This window comes from Lissotriton vulgaris, chromosome 4_1, assembly GCF_964263255.1.
Source record: "Lissotriton vulgaris chromosome 4_1, aLisVul1.2, whole genome shotgun sequence".
Lineage (NCBI taxonomy): Eukaryota > Metazoa > Chordata > Amphibia > Caudata > Salamandridae > Lissotriton > Lissotriton vulgaris.
Window position 1 is genome coordinate 1,793,822,815 of NC_141691.1, and position 18,084 is coordinate 1,793,840,898.

An 18,084-nucleotide genomic window follows, 5' to 3' on the forward strand; every position below is an offset into this window, starting at 1 on the left:
TTGTTTCATATTTTAATAAATACGGCCGGGAAGGGTGACTCCCTTCCCGCCTTCCAAAAGTTCAAGAACGGTTTCCGGTTTCCCAATTCTTGGGGATTGTGTTGAGAGGGGGTGGCGGGTATCTCAGCCATATGGAAAGGGGCGACCATTCGGTCCCCCCGAACGTATGGTGGAGTACCTCGATCCCCCCGGGAAGCCATCTTGGGCGGGAGGCGAGTCTCGGCTGGTATGCCCGAAGCGGCGTAGCCGGGGCGCGCCTTTTCCCGCCCTAGAGTGGGCTGGCCTAGACACCGACGCGGCCGGCCACGCCCTCGGAGGCAGGCGGGGGCGGGTTCACGCCCACCCTGAAGACGGATAAAAGGAGCGGAAGCCCAAGAAAGCATCCTCTTGTTCCTGTGCTCTGAAGCTGCACCTCCCCGCTGCACGTGAGCTCGAGACGGAACGAAGAGCCAATTTTGACCCACCCACCAGCCCCTGAGGACAGCGATTCGTTGTGAATACAGTTGATATAGTATTTTGTTTGTTTTCTCTGTTTGCTTACAGGTGGTGATGATGTCGTGAAATTTCTTAAATGCGATAAAGATTGGTTAATTTTAGTATGTTTTGCAAATAAAGTTTTGGAACAAAGTTTGAACAGTATTCACGCTTGGTAATAAGTGATGTTTGCTTTATAATCTTAGTAACTTAGTTAGACTTGTCGTATTTATTTTTGGTCGGGCGGTAAGGTCATGATCGGTGAGCAGTAATTCGAAGATCCCTATGAGGGGGCGTCACCCATTACGGATGGGAGCGCGCGGGGGAGGTGGCCAATTGGCCCCTCAACGGGGAGGCGGTCCTGTCTAAGGAGAGGCCGCCGGAAGGAAAGGAAAGGTGGTCAAGGCCCCTTCCTGGATAGGAGGGGCTACGGCCCCTCCTGGGGAATTTCCCGGGGCCAGGACATCTGCGACGGCAGATGGGTAAGTTGTGTGGGGTGCGGGAGGGGGTTTACGCTACCTTTTAGACACCTCACACGAGTCCTCGAACGACCGTTAAATGGCGTCCAGTTTATTGGGGCCCCCGTCAAGTACAAAGGGAAATTGGTAGATGCACTTGAGGTACGCCTCTGTGCGGTCACTCCTCTCACAAGTGAGGGGGGTATTTCTGGTTTAGGGATCTGACACCGGTTACGACCTTGCCGTTGGCCCTTAACGTTAGGATGTACAATTTCAAGTCAAATGTTTTGTAGGATGTTAGTTCGGCTAGGAGAACCTTTGTATTAGAGATCTGTTAAGGTTAGCCAAACATCGTAATGTGGAAATGAAATTGTACATAATATGAAACTGTTATTTTAATGTTTTAATTTTGTTTCATATTTTAATAAATACGGCCGGGAAGGGTGACTCCCTTCCCGCCTTCCAAAAGTTCAAGAACGGTTTCCGGTTTCCCAATTCTTGGGGATTGTGTTGAGAGGGGGTGGCGGGTATCTCAGCCATATACGTCCCCGCCACTGCCATGCACCTCTTACAGCCTGACGGAATTAGGGCCACAAGAGTCTTTGCCATTTATCTGCTCACTCAATTTATAGTGGGCTAAAAAATTGTCACGTTTTAACTGTTCATCCGTGGCAGATGAAACGAGGGAGTAAATGGGAGTGAAAATTCCAAAATGTCCTTGAAGCTAGGGAAGAAAAAACCCATGGCATGGTGTCATTGCTTTTTTTTATTTTCCAAAACATTGTTTTAAACACATCTACAGGTACCGTTGGGACAGAAGTTCCTGCCATAATTAATTCAATAGATATCCTTAGGCTGATGGACACCTCTAAATTTGGGAGGCAGGCACTTACTCATGGCGAGGGAGTACTTTACTCTATCACCCTGACAGAGTAAATCCAATCCAACAACTTTTATGTCAGGCCCCAAGATACTTCCAACGTCAAGTAAATGAGATTTCATTGCTAGACAATGGGTGCTGCTCATAACTCCCCAAGATGTGTGTTACATTATCTTCTAATAAAAAGATAAGTACAGATTTTTTGGGAGAAAGTTGGACTTACTCTTGTAATATTGTTGACTTTCTACAAAATTTCAGGAATACTAGAGTATATTGCAGCAAAATATTTGTGAAATGGGTCCACCGCCAGTCTCTGCCTGTCGCTCTCTCTCTCGCACACGCACATACTGTTTCTCTGAACACACTCTCTCGCTCTCTGTCAACCCTTCACTTTCGCTTTATCTCTTTTTCTCACTTTCTCCTCCACATCCTTTAACGCCTCTTTAAAAACACAAATCTTTTTTTCTCATGGTTTTGGATCTTTTAAAATACAATTAAGCATGCAGTTCATTTTTCAAACAACTGCTTTATATACACAGATGATATGAATCTGTCATTCATAAACCACACACTTTGGAGACAATCTCCTCTCAAGTGTTTTGTACATGTTTTATTTCTCTTCTCTGAAATGTTGCTATAACAAAATTATCCTAAATAAAATGAAATTCAGCAGACATTTAAGACACTTAACATGTTTCTCTGTACAGCATATTATTTGTGGGTTTCAAAATTATCTTTATCAGGCGATAAAAATGTAGCATCTCAGTGGATATGCTGCTTGAATCCACCTGGACTCCTGGACAGTCCTCCTCTGCTGCCCAAACCCCTGAAACTTTCAGCCATGTCAAACACACTTCCTTGCAGTCCACGTTTAATTGTGTTTGAAAGAATCTATCAGAGCCCCGGATAAATCGACTGGAAGACTTTACATAAATATGTCAATGCATTCTTCCAGAAAAATGAGCATTTTCCGTAGGGGCTGGATTATAATATTCCCATCTTGAAACTATCAGTAATATGGTTCAAAGCTTTCCTGAACCCCCTCAAATGATACATTAATATGCAATAAATTAGTCGATTAAGTATCTACCTTTTTGATCTTGCAAACCAGAAAGTGGCATTCTAATTCATGCATGACTTTCTAGCAGTTGCCACTGCCCCTCACCTAGTTTTGCAAGGAGCTATTGAGTTCAAAGGTTAGGAATCAAACAACAATCCTGCTCCGCAACTATTATAAGGTATGGAGTTAGCCAAATCCTTTACATTTGAAAAAATTATATATATTTCACATATTTACTTACAGGGACTCTCATCCAACTGCCTTCATCCATTGGCCAACCGATGTGTTATTCCCACTGTCCGCTAAAGCTTAGCAAATGAGGCGGTGGGTCAGGAAATTCAGCCATTGGCTGCCTTCCCTGTGAGTGGCAGTATTCTGCGCTTTCACGAGGAGAAATGCCACATAAAATAAATTCTTCGGTGCCGGAGAGAACCATAGAAATGAGTGCAGCTGTACGCCCACAAATATTTTTACCCTTAGCTTGTATGTTTATCTTGGAGAGTGCATGGCAGCTCTACCAACACTGCTGCCAGGCCTTTAGCGTCTTGTCACATGCATGCATCACACACATAATACATTATTTTTTAAAGAAAATATTCTGAACTGGCTGCCCAGGTGTGTACAGATGGATGGCCATTCCTATAAGGGGCTTTGTAAGGAAAGTTTACAAACTTTACAAACAAGCACCAGCAAACCCAAAAGATTAACAACCACCACAAGAACTATCTATCGGCTTTGCGAACAAATGTTACATTTGGTGCTCAGTCTTCAAGGTGATAAATGCAGCAGAATTTTTGATGAGGTCACTATTTGTTTTCTTACTGCACTGATGATTATTCAGTTGAAGAGAGTATGAAAAACTCCCATCCTTTGCAAAGTTAAACACGTGCATTATGCTTGAGTACTTGGAAAACCAACCCTATCTTCGTTATTTTTGCCCATTGGTTAAGTTACTTGAGGTGTTTGGGAAGATGAAGGGTTGTTTTTAATCAACATACTACTTCAAAATGTGTTACTGTAATTTATTGAAAGTTTTCATTGCATGAATATCATCACCAACTATGTTGGTTTCTTCTTTTACATCATCCCCACCCCTGGGGTTGTACATTCCACAGCTTGAGGTTGGATGCAATATATTTCACTTGACTTCAAAACGATGCTGTGTTTCCTTATGATTTAGAAAAGGGGGTGGGGGGGTTTCCTTATATCACTGGCGACCAAGACAAGGCGCTATGCACGGGACCGCAAGCGTCCATCTTCACCCCTTTTGTGTGGTTACTTCTCCTCAAGATTACTGTGAAAGAGAATGTTATTAAACTGAGGTGAGTGTTTGACTTGACTATATGTTGGAGAGTTCCACACATTATGTATATTAAGGGTTAATATTATGCAAAATAAGTTTATAGTTGGATCTACATTTCTACGATACAGATTGCAAGAGTTTCGAGACGTGAATTGTGTGGTGTACTAGTGTGCACTCAGACCTGTGGCATAACAGCCACTGAACAATTTAACAACAGTTTTACTTAATATAAACTTGAATGTAGTTTAATGGTCACCGAAACAATGCTGGCAAGACCTTACCCTAAATTCAACATTTGAACAAATCCACACGTACCAACGCAGGTCTACATATAAATACCTTGAGCACTTGGCTGTGGGCGGCATTGAACCTAGCATAATATTCTATTAATTACCATGTGTAACTGTTGAACTCCCGGACTCGCTGAGGTGTTGGTGACCCTGTCAGGGACTTCTGACCATCCAAAATATCCCACTTGTGGTGGCGTCCAGCTTCCTCCACCCAGCGTGAATAGAGTACCCCCGCTCATCCGTTCTTCGGAGGTGTATGCTACAAAGGACTGGCTCCTTCACACCTCAGGAATAGGGCTGTGTTGGAGGATATCTGGAGACAGGCACCTAATGCCCTCCCTTCCAAATATTATGCAAGCATTGTCAAAGCCTGTAGGTCTGGCTTTGGGACTTTGGCCATTAGCCTTTTGGCAATTCTTAGTTTGTTGTGTCATGGTTTTCGCAAAGCTTTATTGTTCGGGAAGCTACTGGGCCCTCATCAAATCTATAAAAAGAAATTTAAAGGTTTTTTTATCTCAAAAAAGTACACATTACCATAGTAATCTCTGGCAATGAATGGGAACTACTTTGTGGATATACTTCTTTTGAAAGGACAGCATGCCATAACTTATAGTGAAGCGGCTGACACATTTACCCTTAATGCATGCTGGAGAGGGTGGATGAAAAATGTAAATGACACGGTTAAAGACTAATGGATAAAGTTTGTCTGAAATCCCCTATAAATAACTATGTTATACATACTTTAAATAATATCAATATGTCTTGGCTAACACATAAAAAAGACAGTCAGCCTGGCATTGGCTACCAACCTCTTGTCATTAAAAAAGAAGGCAAGAAAGAAGGGAAGAAAATAAGGAGGGAGGTAAGGAAGGCAGGCAAAAAGAGCAAGGAAGGCAGGCAATAAAGAAAGGAAGGCAAAAAATGAAGCGTTTTAACGACCATTGCTAGAATACGAGTGACGATTTATTCGTGCGCAAATCACATACCTGACGCTGAATACTGCCACAAAGGATCTCTCTGCTGCCGAACGAAGGGCGCCTTCTGTGCTAACTTTGTGCTAACTTTGCCCAGCTGTGTCCAGACTTCTTGGAGGTCGCGCCGCTGGTGGGAGCTCTTCCGTGGTCGACGGATTGCCTACCAGCTCCCAGCGAGCGCTTGACCCCATTTCCATTGGCTGCCTGCACAGGGGGACTGCGAGGACCAGAAGCCTTTGCTTCTTTCACCTGGAGCCTCTTCCCCCGGCGGTAACGCCCCCTACCTGCCGCCTATTTACTTTTCGCGACACCCGCTTCGCGGGTGCCGCTCACATACCTGACACTGAATACTGCCACAAAGGATCTCTCTGCTGCCGAACGAAGGGCGCCTTCTGTGCTAACTTTGCCCAGCTGTGTCCAGACTTCTTGGAGGTCGCGCCGCTGGTGGGAGCTCTTCCGTGGTCGACGGATTGCCTACCAGCTCCCAGCGAGCGCTTGACCCCATTTCCATTGGCTGCCTGCACAGGGGGACTGCGAGGACCAGAAGCCTTTGCTTCTTTCACCTGGAGCCTCTTCCCCCGGCGGTAACACCCCCTACCTGCCGCCTATTTACTTTTCGCGACACCCGCTTCGCGGGTGCCGCTCACATACCTGACGCTGAATACTGCCACAAAGGATCTCTCTGCTGCCGAACGAAGGGCGCCTTCTGTGCTAACTTTGCCCAGCTGTGTCCAGACTTCTTGGAGGTCGCGCCGCTGGTGGGAGCTCTTCCGTGGTCGACGGATTGCCTACCAGCTCCCAGCGAGCGCTTGACCCCATTTCCATTGGCTGCCTGCACCGGGGGACTGCGAGGACCAGAAGCCTTTGCTTCTTTCACCTGGAGCCTCTTCCCCCGGCGGTAACGCCCCCATGCACAAACCTACCCTTAAATTGAACCGCATCACACGCAACGCGGGACGCGCGCGAGGCGAAGCCCGGGCCAAGGGCGGGCCCATTTCAGCCCGTTCCAGACTGTGAGAGACTGGACTGGGCCACGGTATTTGTGTTTTACCATTCATTCTTAGACTTGTTCTGATAATAACTGCGGGGACTTACACCCATATCTTAGTCAACAGTGAGACCAGTCTGTTTTTGCCCTATCATCATTGTGTAGTTTGAGACGCATAGCGTCCGATCATGAGTAGAGCCACTAGAAGTAAAAAGACAGATAAAACTACTGACATAACCGGACCCATTGACTTATTTCTAAACAAAGCCAATGCAGTTATCGATAATACCATTCAATTGATAGATCGACGGGTGTCACACGAACTGGAGATTGCTAGAAAAAGATTGTCAATGGGCCCCTTGGCTCTAGCACAAACTCCAATTCACAAGGGTCCGATCACTCCCTTGTTGAATCAAGCAAGTGCACTAGTTCACACAGTTCCAAATACTGTGGACTTGTCAGCAACACAATTGTCATTAGGATCTGATTCTGTGGAGGACTTGGAAAAAACTCCGGACCTACAACTCCTACACAATCAAGACATGGCATTAGAACCTAACTCCACGGGTGAAAGGGAGGGTGCCATATCTAAGAGGTCAAGTAAGGGGTTGATTATACAGGAGATCACATCGGCTCCACCTAACTGCGTGAATCCTTGCAACCTGAATATGAATAGTAACAATATTGTAGTACTGCAAACCCCCCCATCCACCAATAGAGTGGTCCCTAACATGCCCCCACAGAACATTGAGCCTCGGGGGAACCTAGATGCACTAGGTGCTGTAGGTGGTATACACAAACCATGCACCACATGTGTGACACTACATGATTTTCTTACAAATAGCATGGGGGAATTGTTAAAATACCATCTGAAACCCTTGGAAAAAAGTATAAGGATAATTGAAAAACAACTTGCAAAATTAAATACTCCTGCATTTATTCAGAAGTCACTGGGCACCCTAGATACGGGGGAGGGGAAAATCAAAGAGCCAAGTAAACCGGCTAAACCGGCTCAACCGCTTACCTTACCAGCGGCGTGTCCAAAGCCCCGTGTTCAAGATAAAGAAGTAAACACCCAGACTAATAAAAGTGTCAGACCAAACTCACAAAATACCCCTAAACCCCTAATTGTAGAGGGGAAGGGCCAATCCGATAGCACCAGTGATAATGCGCAACCCACCCCAGCCCTTGTGGCGTTAAATACTCAGCTAGCTAATCTAAAGGAGACTTCACACACATCACAAAAAACCCAGTCCCTCCAATCTCAGGGAAAACAGAGGACGGGCACTAGGTTCAGGCGGCCGTTTCATCTGCCACCTGAGGCTACCCCGTACACTGTCGTCCTAACAGGGGTGTCAGAACTGCCAGATGGTTCGGATGAGCCCCCGTGGTCACTGAGGAACAAAGTTCTGCAATGGTTAAGTCAAAACAGACCCATACAGCCATCGCATCATAGCAGAATAAATTCAGTGAGAAGAGTGTATTGGATTGGGGACACGAAAAAAAGCTTACAGGGTGACTGTGTTATAGTCAATTGTGACGATCCTGCCATGGTTGACTATATTTCTTCTTGGCCAGCGCTCGAAAAAAGGGGGGGGGGTTGACGTACAGCGTCTTTCCTTCTTCTATCCACCTTTAAATATTCCCAATTATGGTGATACAACTGGGTGGGATGAAGTCCAAGACTGGCCTTGGACGCAGGTGGGGTACACCAATAGAAGTAGAAACAGGAACAGCAATAATTACTGGAACAGAGGCTGGGATTCTCGCCCCTGGTGCCATAGCAGAGGAAACCCAAATCCTGATCATTGGAGGGGGGCTCCTACAAGGAACAGATACGACTGCTTAGACATGGTCGATTGACCAACAAAGGTCACTACAGGGGTATCAGTAATCTTAGCTCCCCAATTTAAGATCCATGATGTCCTTCCCCAGGTAGAAAGCACTAATCCCGTGATGACAGAGACTACATTAGATCATGACACGGGTGGTGTAAAATTGTCAGGCCAGCATCTAACAGATAAATCTAGTAAGCCATTGAAGGAGAATGGACTTGAGTCCACAACCGAAACCACCTGTATGCATTCACACCTGAGCACAGTAGATAAGATTAAGAGTCAAATTCATAATGAGATTGGAGCCCTGCCAGTGGGCATTGTCCCACTAATTAGTCAGGAAGAATCCAGTCCACCCAACGAGGGGAAATGTTCGTTAAAAATAACATCATGGAATATTGCTGGGCTGGCTAAAAAAATGCGGGACCAGTTATTCCTAACTTTTATGGAAAGGCAGGACATAATCTGCCTACAGGAGTGCTGGGACTTAGACGAGACCCACATCGAGGGTTTTAGCACTTTTTATGTTCCCTCGATTCAGGGCAACCGAGGCAGAGGCTCTGGGGGACTGTGTATTTTCACCTCTAACCTCTGTAATTTAGAACAGTGTATGTATGAGGCAAGCGGACCGAAAGCAGGCGCAGGGACCTTATTACAAGGCCTGTTTATTAAATCAAACGGGCGCTCCTTTTTCCTGATCAACCTTTATAACAACGCGCCAAAAGTTGAGGTTAAAACCTTAATAGCGGAGTTGGACTCACTGTTAAAGAGAGGTGGGCAGGCGGCAGACTGCTTACTCATAGCAGGGGATTTTAATTGTCACTTATGCCCCTATAGTCAAACAACAAATTGTGGCATTTTTGACTTAAAAGGGGATCCTACTACGCACTTTGAACACTCCATAGGGGGCAACCTGTTAAATCAACTCATGCATGAGTGGGATTTGGCCTTCGCAAATGAACTTTGTCAGCCACCCGTAGCGTTTCAGACAACTTTTTTTGGCCATGGGGCAGGCACTGTAATTGACTTTATTTTAGTCTCTAACAGGAATCAAGGCTGGGTGGGGGGTTTTGATACGGAGGATCTAGCAATAAGCGACCATTTTCCTATCAGCACCTCCCTTAGTCTAGGGAAATCGGGGACCCAAAAAATAAGTACTATGAATATACTTCATGGTCGTTCAGTGGCGCTGGCCAGAAAAAATGGCTACGCCATTAAATGGGCAAAAATTGAACCCACAAACTTTCTAAAAGACCTGGTACGGAAAGAATCTAGACAATTTGCCACCTGTTTGGAACCAAGTACCAACCCCGAGCTAATAATACAGGCGTATGAAGGGATCAAAGCCACAATAAACGCCAAGTTAACTAAAAAATTAAAGTTAGGGGAAGACACAAGATTACATGGCTGGTTCGATCGAGCCTGTACTAAAGCACACAAAGCCCTTCTACAGGCCTTAAAGACCGTCCCTAGGGATAGCGGCCGAGTTAAGGAGGCTAGACAAGCTTATAAGCAGACCCTTCGAACTAGACAGAAAGAACTCAAAAACGCAGCCTGGGAAGCCCTGATAAAGGCAAGCGCTCTAAGGGACAACACGTCGTTCTGGAAAGAAATAAATGCCCCCTTCTTTTTGGATAGGAAGGTAGACTCCATGGAAATAGGCATATCAGAAGATGTTTGGGTTAATTATTTTACCTCCCTCTATAAGAAAGAATCACTTGCTTCGATCCCACAAGATGAGATGGATGCGGGGCGAGGGGTTCTTTCACCGTTTCAGGGAAATTTCCCACTAAAAGTAATGTTTACCCCTGTAGACGTGGAACAAGCGATTTGTCAGAGCGCTAGTTCAAAGGCCCCTGGACCTGATGGAGTCCCCATTGATTTGTTTAAAGGGAACGTAGATCTTTGGGCCCCCTTACTAGCAAATGTATTGAATGCTTACACTAAACTAGGCTTTCTCAACACATGGAATGAAGCAATAGTCATCCCAATATTTAAAAAAGGGGACAGACAAGATCCAAAATGTTACCGCCCCATCTCCCTGTTAGATAACCTAATGAAAGTAGCAGGCAGGGTGTTGCTAACCAAATTACAAACCTGGTCCAAGAGCAATGGGATACTCTCAAAATTCCAATATGGTTTTAAGTCGGGTTTGGGAACCATAGAGCAGGGTCTAAACCTGTCCCTCATAATGAACAAATACATTGGAACAAAAAAAGGGAATCTGTTCCTAACATTCGTTGATTTAACTTCGGCGTTTGATTGTTTGGATCATGGAATGCTGTGGAAAACCCTGACCACAATGGGGATAGATAAAAATATCTTAAGTTTTATCCAGGAGTTGTATAGAGATGCAGGCGCCACGGTGAGATTTGGCAAAAATGGCGAACAAACTAGAAAATTTCCCATAGCAAAGGGTGTTCGCCAAGGCTGCATACTTGCGCCATTTCTATTCAACCTGTACATCAACGAGGTAGCAGCTTTTTTGAATGATCTGGAGGTGGACTACCGCAAGATAAATGGTCTCGCAGTCCCACTATTGTTATACGCCGATGATGCGGTGATCATGGCCCGCACACAGCGGGGACTCCAAAAGGCACTAATGGGCTTTGCAACCTTCATGAGCTCTAGAGGCCTAAAAATACACGTGGGGAAAACTTTCACGATGTCATGTACCACCAGTAAAAAAGTTCCTGATTGCAAAACCTTTGTTAATGATTCAAAGATAGCTATGTCTAAAACGTTTTCTTATCTGGGTATTATTTTTAACAATAGGGGGACATGGTCCTCAGCGATCACCTCCCGGAACTTGGCCCTTGCCCGCTCAATAGGGGCGGTCAAGCAATTTGCTAAAAGACTCGGCGGGAAACCGGTAGACACACTACTTAAGATTTATGCAGCAAAATGTGTGTCTACAGCTGTTTATGGGGCGGGGATCTGGGGACTTGCAGACAGCTCTCAAATTCAAAGGGTGGAAAATGCTTTCCTGAGGTATCTTTTAGGAGTCCCGCGTTCCACATCTACTACCATATGCCACAATGAACTTGACAGATCCCATATTGGTGATCTGATAAAGATAGCGCCAGTCATGCTGTGGTACAAGATTTGGACATGCGAGGACACGACCTTCAATAGGGAAGTAATTTATGATTGCCTGCAGCAAGCCAAGGGCTCTAAGCAGCCATGGCTGGCCTATGTTAAAAAAAATTTGAACTCCATCGGCCAACCAGAATTCTTTTCAAACCCAACCTCATGTGCCCAAATGTCAAAAAAAGTATTAAAAGAGACATGCCTTGGCCTATTGGAGGAGAGGAGATATTATCTAGATGGGAATAAGTCTACCATCGTAGCCCATCGCCAGATCCTCCATGATCACGGCCTTCATCCTTATCTGGCGCCAAATTTTTCATGTTATCATAGAATGCTTATAGCACGATTGAGGACGGATTCTTTTTTCAGGCTAATAACGTTCCCTGTTCCAAATGACTGGTATGGGAATTTGATAAAATGCCCGTGTGATGGAGTAGCCACCCAGTCTAATATACATTGCATTCTTTTCTGCCAGTATTATCAGTGGGGGAGGAAAAAACACCTGCTACCACTATTAAAGCTGTGGGGTTTGAGAAGTTGTAAAACTGCCCTCCATAGATTGTATTTGCTCCAAGATGAGCTTACTATTGTAGTGGTGATAAAATTTCTGTCGTTCATTATAAAATGTAGAGGAACCATGAGAAGTGATTAGAAGGCTGAGGGTTTGTATGAGTATTATTTTGTGCCTAATAACACCACATAATACATAAATATGTTATATTTACCTCAACCGTTCTACCAACCCAATGAACTTATTTTCCTACCAAACGTATTTTATGAAAAGATTTTATGGCTTTTAAGATTAGATTAATTGATTGATAAATGTAACGAAGTGTATTTGTTGCAGTGATTTCTTTTTAATTATCAAGTTTCTAATGTTGTGTTTTTGACTGTACTTTGTATTGTTTGCTTTTATGGTGTTTGCCAAATACCGAATAAAGCTATCTTTGAATTTGAATTTGAAAACTATGTTATACATACTTTAAATAATATCAATATGTCTTGGCTAACACATAAAAAAGACAGTCAGCCTGGCATTGGCTACCAACCTCTTGTCATTAAAAAAGAAGGCAAGAAAGAAGGGAAGAAAATAAGGAGGGAGGTAAGGAAGGCAGGCAAAAAGAGCAAGGAAGGCAGGCAATAAAGAAAGGAAGGCAAAAAATGAAGACAGAAAGGAGAAATGCAAAAAGTAAAGAAGGATGAGAAAAAAAGAATGAAAACATTGGGGTAAGAAGAAAAGGAACAGAAAGAAGAAATGAAAGGAGGAAAAAAGAAAGAAGGAAAGAAGGCAAAAAAAAGAAAGAAGAATGTAAAAGAAGGCAAAGAAGGAAAGAAGGTACAAAATATGGAAAGTAGGCAAAAAGAAAAGTGGAAAGAAGGAAAGAATGAAAAAGGCAAAGAAGTAAGAAGTGAAAAAACAAAGCAGGAGATAATAAAATAAAGAAGGCAAAAAAAGTAAGAAAGTAAAAATGAAAGAAGGCAAAATAGATAGTAAGAAAGAAAGGATCAAAAAAGAAAGAAATAAAGAAGGCTCACAAAAGAAGGGAAAGAAAGAAAGAGGACAAAATAAAAAGAAAGAAGCCATTTCACTGCTACTGAAACATGGGAAGGGCCTCATGCTCAGTTCCTCCTACAGGCCAGTATCTCTTTTAAATAACTAGCTAAAATCATAGCCAACGAGCTCACTCTACTTATGGAGCGACTGATTGCCCCTGCCCAGTCAGGCTTTGTGCCCCTTAGATAAACATCTATAAATGTATGCACTATTTTTGCCACCCTACATCAAGTGTCTCCTGACCTTAAGGCAACAGTCATGCTACTAGACTCTAAAAATGCATTTGATTCTTTGTATGGCCCTTCCTGATGGAGACACTGAATAAGGTTGACATGCCCACCAGCTTTATACCGTTGATTTGGCTCCCATAGTCTCAGCCAGTAGCTCGGGTTTGTTTCAATGGCCTGTTTTCAGACCTCCTGGCTATCACTAAAAGGACCAGGCGGGTCTGCCTCTTTTCTCCTCTTTTGTTTATATTAGATGTGGAACCATTGGTGCATCTGCTTCAGAAGAATCGTATACATAGAGGATTGTCCTTCCGCACAGGACTCCTATAGTTCTCACTCTATGCAGACAATATTTTGCTGTTTATCAAGAACCCGCATCAGAACTTTGCCCCAGTGAACCAGGATATCAACTTGTCTAAGTATGAATTATTCCCCCTCACATCATGCACCAATCAAACTGAGTTGGAATACAGGCAAAAACTTCTATCACACTACATAGAGATAAGGACATACTCCTCCAGCTGAATTACGGTTCATTGATTGAACAACTGTCCACACAGGTGGACAGCTGGATACAACCCCCTGTCCCTTTCAGGAAGAGTTGGCGTAACTAAAATGGTGGTGCTCCTGCAGTTGCTCTACCTCTTCATTAATATACCCATATCATTTACCAAAAACTTTTTCTCCACATTAATAGGACTGTTTAGCAGACGGTTCTGGGCAGGGCGGCAACTGTGATTGAGTTGGGACACACTCAAATTGCCCTATAAAAAGGGAGCTGCAAAGTACCAGACATTGTGTTACAATATATAGCTGAACAGTGCCTCTTCATCTCGGCACTGGTACCAGCCGGATACTAGACTCACATACCTTAGGCCTGAATGTGATCAAGCAAATAACATACTGTTGATGTACTATTACCAGGAGGCATTGTAAGGGACCCTAGAGAAATTATATATGTTGAGACCACATGTTGGGCTTTGAAGAGGCTCAGCGCTATTCACCAACAATCACTCTGGAACTATTGTAAAGATGGGGCTTTAGCATCACACACATGTAAACATGTTGTACATTTGTGTCATTAGATTTTACCCCATTTGACCGTTACACATACATACAATTCAAACTCACTGTCCTAGAACCCTTACCAGGTTTCCCGGCTGGACCAGAAGAATTTTCCCAGTTAACACAACTCATCCATTCCCCTGATGCCACGAAATGGGCGTCTAGTTTGTACTCTTTATTCATAGCACTGTAAAAACAACTTAGCAGACTTGCATGAGTAAGATATCTTGGCCCACCATACCTGATGAAAAAGGAGGTACTGTTGCATACAGACAAAAATAGTGCCTATGAGCCACTGGCACAATTGGTTACATTTAATTTCCTTCCTCAGGTATATTCCACGCCTGAGAAACAGGTCAAGATAGAACCCAGTAGATAACATCACTGTCCTAGATGTAATGCTGACCATGCAGAGATTTACCATTTAGCTTGGACTTGCCCCCCCCCTCATACAGTTCTGACATCAGGTACTGTCATATGGATACTTCATTACATATATTGCGTTAAGTTAGCATGAGTGTATTACATGTTTAAACAGCCGTTTTGCCTTCGGCTTCAGTTTTGCACACGACACGTACTTGTTGTTGTAGCTTTCACCCTAGAAGCGGTGAGGTGTTTTATTTGAGAATAATATGTTATTCCTATGCTATCAGCTTTGCCTCGTACACTTGGTACAACTGTCTGCACACTGAGAGCTGCACACTCTAAGATTAACCTAACACAAGGTTGCTGGGAAGTCTGATCCTCGCACCACATTAGACATTAGACATAACACAAATAATGTTGATGCCAACATTTTGGGCTCTACGCGGGTTTAAGATAGAGTTACACGGAATGAACGCAGACACTTGGTGCTGCGCATGGAGAGAGCTGGTAGCTGTTGATGTGAACTGCTCCTACTGACATTGAGAGGTATGGGGCCGCCCTGCTAAAGCCCGAATGAGACCTTCTTAGATATAAAATAATATACTAGATAGGGTGCGCGAAATATAGGTGATATCGATTCTATAGGTTTTGCATTATAACATGCTAGCACCTTTTGCTTACTATGGATTAGTGACTATGCTGCTAACTCTGATTTTTATAATCTGCATTTTGGTATTATACAAGATACTACGTTTGAGAACTTTGCATTGAATAATAAATATTTCAAACTTGCATTTGTGTTCTTTGACTCCCAGTTTTGGTTTGAAATGATTATATAACGAAAGAGTGTTCATGTGTTCCACGATTCCTGAGGTATTCTAAAGATCATGTTCTGGTTTGTCTAAGACATGGTTCATTCCATAATGATCCATGAGACACTGTAGCTAGCTAGGTAAGGAGATTTCTGACACTGAGATGAGTTTTGGATCATCCTAACTCACTGAGGTTCTAGATCTCTATGCACAGTTCTGTGGGAGAACGGAAACCCTGCTACATGGCGCCCAACGGATTGGTTGGCCGTATTTCATGACACTCGAGTAGTATATCATTCAAAACCTTAACACCTTCATACCCGTTTCCGGTAAACGGTGGTGTCGGAAAAACCTACCTATTTTTGAAATAGGTCTTTTCAAGCTTGAATTCTTCTGTAAACGGTTTCTTTGAATTACTACCCAGTTGTGCTACAAATTGTTCTTTGTCTCTTTTCGCTTCCTTTGCTACCATGGCCGTGGAAATTGCGCAGCATAGCCGCATCGCGGTTCGCGACCACTTGCGGACATACAATGTCCCTGTGGACGGCTTGGCTGTGGTTCTAGTGGTGAGTGCGGAACATGCGTACCCGTACGAATTATTTTATTCCTGGGTAACATTTCCGGCTGTGGACGCTAATTCGGGCGTCTTCCATTCATACACTGCCTCGGCAGTACCGGCGGCTTATGCTCCGTACAGGGCACTGGAAGTACCTATAGACGCTTGGCAGCACGGAGTTTGGTTTGGTGGCGCCCTACCCCATTCTTTGAACGCTACGAGGTTAGGTCCTTTGTCCATTCCGGGCACAAATTGGCCCGCCTTGGGTGGATTTACTCCTCATCCTAATCGCGCCACTTGTAACGTAGGTGACCTGAGGCGTCTTCATGAGGTCTCGGTTGGCGTGATTAGGGCGCTTGTTCATTACATTAGTCGTAATATTCAAGGCGCAGCTCCCGCAGGTGCGCAGCTTCGAGCAGAACAGGCTGGTTTGAAAATCAGTCCTGTCTTGGTGAATTCCGTTATGGGCAGAAAGCCAGAAAGTACGGATGAATTTCCTTACTGGCTTGCCGAGAAATTCGACCAGTTAGAGGCTGTGTTTCCTAATACGACTCCGAGTGAAAAACACCGGATTCTTACGCTTAGTTTACCGAAGGAAATAGCCCCGGAACTTGCTGACTGTGAGACATGGGGTAAGACTTTTGCAGCGGTTTACTCGAGGTGCTTTGGCACACCGTCAGTTTCGAACCTGTCTGCGATCCTCAAACGTGTTCAGGATGATCACGGACCTGAGTCGGCGGTTGAGTTGGGTATGCGCCTGAACGGTTCATTTGAGACAGTTTGCGGTATTATCCTTGCCAATGTAAAAGGGGATGCAGTGAACTTTCAGGTGGCCAATGGTCTGGCGTTAGTACCCGATGCCGAGAAGCCCCGTCAGCTGGCAAGAATTATTGTGGCGGCTTATAAAACGGTTGGCCGCAATTCTAAGGGTGCGAAGGTTTTTCTTGAAAAAGAAAAGAAGCAGCCCCAGGGGCAGTCTTCGGAAACAAGTGGACAGCCCAAGTCCAAAAAACAAACTTGGCCCAAAAAGCAGAATAAGGGTAAGCAACAACAACAACAGACACAGGTCTCTAGTCCGGCGCCTTCACAACCTGCGCAGTCAGAGCGTGTTTATGAATTGCGCGATCGCGCTACGATTAAATCGCCTGAAAGATATCAGGCATCTGACCAACGCTCTCCTCGTTCCTTTCAGGACTCATCGGCTCCGTCAACCGGTGGTGGAGGGGGCGGCAGGGGCAGGGGTGGTCAGCAAGGACGTGGCCAGCCCCGCACGCGAAGTGAAGGGGACCAGCGGGACGACTCTACGCCAAAGAGACCGCAGTTTGCCAAGAAGAAAGTCGCTGCCTTAACGGCGCATCGATATGCCCCAGATAGTGAGAACGCGGCTTCGGAATCTGACGTGGGCTCTGACCTTGCTGGACAGCGCGGCGGAGATTACCATAGTGAGAGAGGCCCTCCGTCCACTGTTGAAGGTGACAGCGACTGACACTTATGTTGTAATCGAAACGGCTGATACACATGTTGCTCCCCCTGAAAGGCTTTTTGACATTGTCCTGTTAATCGAAGGTGACATGCAGCGAACTGTAAAAGGGGTATTTTGGGAAAATCTTTCAGATACGTATGACATTTTGCTTTCGGAGGCTGACTGGCCCCCACCTTTTGTTCTCGCAGCTCCGCGAGGGGAGGAGGTAATCCTCCCCAGTTTCGCGCACACTGTCTCGAGAGTGGAAGCGCTGCATTTTGCAGAAGAGTGGGCTCTGGCGCTTGCGCCGGCTGTGTACCGAAATCAGTGTGGCTGGGATAAATTGTCCCCTAGCCATGAGATTCCTTTAAGGTCACAGCCTCAGCCACAACCCCAGTATCCCATACGACGTGAAGCTAAAGCTTCGGTCGCGGCTATCCTTGAACAATTGGAATATCAAGGTGTAATTGAAACATGTGTGTCACCAATGAATAATCCCCTTTTTACTGTTAACAAGCCGGACGGCTCTTATCGTCTAGTTTTGGATTACCGGCATTTGAACTCGCATTGCCGTAACTGTGCGGTACAGAATACTCACGGCTCTGCCCTAGTGAATAGTCTTGAGCGTAAACGGTTCAAAACCACGCTTGACATTTCCAATGGTTTTTATGCACATAGATTAGATGGTC